This window comes from Psammomys obesus, unplaced genomic scaffold (genome assembly GCF_907164565.1).
Source record: "Psammomys obesus unplaced genomic scaffold, mPsaObe1.curated_primary_1811, whole genome shotgun sequence".
NCBI classification, from domain to species: domain Eukaryota; kingdom Metazoa; phylum Chordata; class Mammalia; order Rodentia; family Muridae; genus Psammomys; species Psammomys obesus.
Window position 1 is genome coordinate 7,790,603 of NW_026596073.1, and position 4,561 is coordinate 7,795,163.

Genomic DNA, 4,561 nt, shown 5'->3' on the forward strand with positions numbered 1-4,561 from the left:
GTGTATCTATGAAGTAAATACGTTAAACACTAGGCAGGTTTTATTTAATATTTCAAAAATCTCTTATACATTAGCCAGTGATTACAGAATATTAGGAGAAATATGGATAAAAAAGTCTCTAAAGTGTAGATCACTTTTTTCTTTGTTAGAGCGTTGCTGAGCAAAGGACATTAGTGATATGGATTTAAAACTGAAACATTAGTTTATATTTTAAATAACTATCAAGTACTGTATTCACAGACCCATGAATAATGGAGTTGCAAAAGGCTTCAAAGACACTAAAGCTCAGTGGTTCTTAATACAGTGTTCTTAGTATCTTGTTGAGCCCATTATACTCTTCCTTGTTTTGTTGGTTAGAAAGCTCAGGCATTATAAAGCTAAAAGATGTTGATAACCAGTATGGAATTTTTTATTAGCTACAAGTGTCTGATAACAACAATGTTTAGTATACCCATTCCTTTTAAGAAAATGCTGGTGAAGTCTCACAACTTACAATGACAACAACAAAATATGCATGTTTCATGTCTAAGTACAAAGCAGCAGATTGTCCAGGATAGAACTGCTAACTAGCCTCAAAATGTTCAAACTTCCTATCAGTAAATAAAAACTGAGGCCCTGAAATTTGACTTCTGTTTGATACGTCAACTAAACCTCGCAATTTTGTAATGTGGAACATCCCATATGTTAACCATATTCCAGATTTCATTCAAATTCTGAATTGTTAAAGTGAGGAATTGCTCAATTATTTTGTTTTCAATTTTTTGAGTATAAAAAATACCATGTGAACATTAAATAGTAAATAATAATTCAGATGTTTAACTGAGTTTTATGTGTTATCATAGATTTCAGTTCTGAGATGAGTATAAAATCCAACATGTTTATAAACAAGTTCATTTTTAAATACAAAGTGTCATTATTAGATATTGTAAATTGAAAATAATAATTACTTAAATAAACTTTGTGGACTCAGGAGACATACCCTAGAAAAATAAAGAACATGAAATGGGGTGAAAAAACAGGATGCATAGGTACATAGTTTATTATCTAAGCAAATTTTTAAATTTTAGTTAAAATTCTCTACCCATGTAGAGAATTTTGGACTCAATGGAGGATAGCTCAATGGAGTCCAAAACTCAGTTTTTGGACTCAAATGGAGGATAGCTATAAGCTTGAGGATCATGTGATTTGCTTGACTGAAAAAAAAAAAAATCAATCTCCAGGCATTGCATATCAGGAACATTTACAGTTTCTCTTATTTTTAGCATAAAATTATCATCATTTTTAGTCATTTTTCTCCAGTTTGATTCTTGAGTCAAACTAGAAAATTATTGTTTTTTTGTTTTTACGTCCACTTACCAGATAATTTCTTTTTCAATTTTGCACATTCAATCACAGAAAAATACCTCAATTCCCTTGAAGTAGTAGGTGGTGCCCGGCCTATGAATATCACACCTTCCCTGTCTCATAGGACTGCTAATTCTACATTTATATTTTATAATATGTTTTATATGTGTATGTGTCTGTCAGTACAAGTCCCTGTACATGGCTTTGCCTGTCAATAGGAGCCATAAGAAGGGGGAGCATGAGTTTTCTTAACACAAGCAAGCCAGAGTGATCCTTGTGTTCCATCACTTTTAAATCAAGATATACAATAATTCATGAGAACACAGCTTATGTGATTGCTGGCATCTAAACGTCAGACTTTGTAATTGTGAGGCATTTAATTTCTTTCTCCACCCCTCATATGGTATAAAAATTTATCACCAAACACACCTTATTGAATATTGACTCAATTTCTTCCAAAAACAATAAGCTCTTCTTTGAGTTATTTTTTGTTGTCTGCTACATTTTGCTCATCCTGGCCTTTTTTCCACTAACAAGAACCCAAGCCATTTTCCAGAGACTGAATCCAATTCCCCTCTTCGTTCTGTAATGCTTAACTTGCCTCATAAATATTGAGTGGTCTTGACATCTGCCAGTCATCATTTGTTTGTGATAATGAAAACAAGAGTGGGATAAACTATATACTTAAAATAAAGCTAAAATTCAGTGATAGTTGTAGGTGAGGATGCACACCCACACCCACACACACACACACACACACACACACACACACACACACACAAGCACACACACATACAGATAGTAACCACCAACATCACCAGAACAAGAACAAAATAGGGAACATTTATTTCTCATGTGACAGTACATTCTGAGAAGGAAAGGATGCATTGGCCTCTCTGCCTGGCTTAATAAAAAGGTGGTACAGCAACTGAAGCTTTGACATTAGTCATTGGAGGGAGATGGGGTGATGGACTTCACAAGTGACTTGGGTGTGCACAGTTTGAACTTTCCTTTCAACCTCAAGAGAGGAAGGATGTGAAATTTCCTTAGAGCTTAGCCTTAACCCAGGCAAATAAGTGAGATAAGATATGAAAACTGTTACTGAATCTCCATAATATGGCTCCCTAAATTGGATGTATGAAGCACATTAATAGACAGGCTAAGAAAGAAGAGGGCCATCTACCCATAAGCAAAGAACTAGAGGTAACTGAAAATGATAGAGCAGGAGAAATAGTCTTCCCAGGCATGAGACTCATTATTGGATTTTCAACTGAAAGTCAACAACCCTACAATCATATGCATACAAGTAACACTAAAATGACTAATAAGATTGTATTTAAATAATTATAAATAATAATTCAGATACATATCATATACATAAAACAGTGGGGAAATAAAGACTCCATGATTTTAAAAGTAAGCAAAGTGAGAGGTATGTGGAAAGCACTGGATATAGAAAGCGAGGGAGAGAGAAAGTGATGTAATTATGTTCTTTAATTGAATTAAATTTTTATTTTGTTAATGTTATCTTAATCAGAAGGACTTTTGAGAAATAGTGCTCCAGCCAAATTAGCTCTCAGTTATTATTAAACATCTCTTCATGGTTTTAAACTGGTCTTTAATTCAAGCTGGTTTATTTAGTTATTTGTGTGTGTGTGCGTGCATGTGTGTGTGTGTGTTGCACTCACATGAGTATGTAATGGATTAGCACAAGCCCAACAATGTAAAGACCAGAGCAAGACGTCAGGTGTCTTCCCCTGTTTCCACGTTATCACCCTGAGGCACAATATCTCATTGAGTTGGAAGCTCGCCAGCTGCTTTACTGTGTCTGTCATGTGTGCTCTCAGCAACTTCTAGTGTCTCTGTCCCTTGACGCTGACATTACTCATATGTGCAAAATTCTCGTGCAAAGAACTAGAGGTAACTGAAACTGATAGAGCAGGAGAAATAGTCTTCCCAGGCATTCTCACATCTGAAGTTCTCACATCTGCACAGCAGGGGCCCTTGTTCAGTGAGCCACTGCTCTAGCTTCTTAAATTTAATTTTTAAAGTAGCACACATAATTTCAACACAGCCAAACTTACTCAGTTTTGCATTGACAAGAAGATGGGCATACAGGACTATTACTACAATATATGCAATGTGGGTACTACTGCATTGTGGGGTTTAAATTTACCTTAAACTTTTTACTTACAGCAGCTTCCATTTTTATGATACCTGAATGGGTTTATTTTTAAGTACTGTTCTAAAGGCTGAGGAAGACAATTTCCTCTGTAATCGTCATAGCAAATTCATTAGGTTGTGCACTAGAATTTTTGAGGACAATATCATCAGGTCTGATGTCTTCCTTTGAATAAATTACACCTTGTCAAATTTACATACTGATGTGCCAATACTTCAAAATACTACTGCTTTTGAATTTAATTCATTAAAATAAAAAAAATTCTTACTAGTAAAGTGATGCCAGTACAACCCACTGTGTACAGAAAGAAAAATTGATACTAAAAATTAGAGTACTCTGAAAGAACATATCATAGAACAAGAAAAAGGCTTTGTACAGTCCAAGTGATTCTGAATACATTGCCAGCTTGATCTTATGTTTCTCACCTATAGAACTAAGAGAAAAATCAGTTTATGTATGTACCACAAGTGTGTACAATAGTTCAAAACAGGAACATGCAGAATCCTTGGATTTGACTATATCCATTACCTACAGTTAAAGGTTGCTCTATATTTATTGTGAATTGTTGATGAAGTTCTGTATTATCCATCGATGTCATGCATGAAGGGAGCATAGATTGAATGTCTACAATACTTTAACAATCAAAAGAAAAAGACTTATACCTCCCAAGATAAGCAGGTATGGATACATTTGTTTCAACGTAATAAAGAACTAAGTAAACATCTGTGGATTTTTATTACTTAAATTTACAAAATTTAAGTAAACATCTCTCAAAGATGTTTAACAGATACTGTAGAACAACATACATGTGGAAAGATGAGATAAACATTCAGTAAAATTAGCCCCATAGTATAGAGTTAAATTCATGACTGGATATAGTTATAGTTAAATTCATGACTGGACTTTAGATATCAAAATATTGTGGACAAATTTACGTTAGTAAGGATTAAATAGAAGCCTGGGCAAAGGAACAGCATATTTAATAAAGTGCATGAAAAATGATGCACTAAACTTCAGAAGGGTTTCAGAAATTTA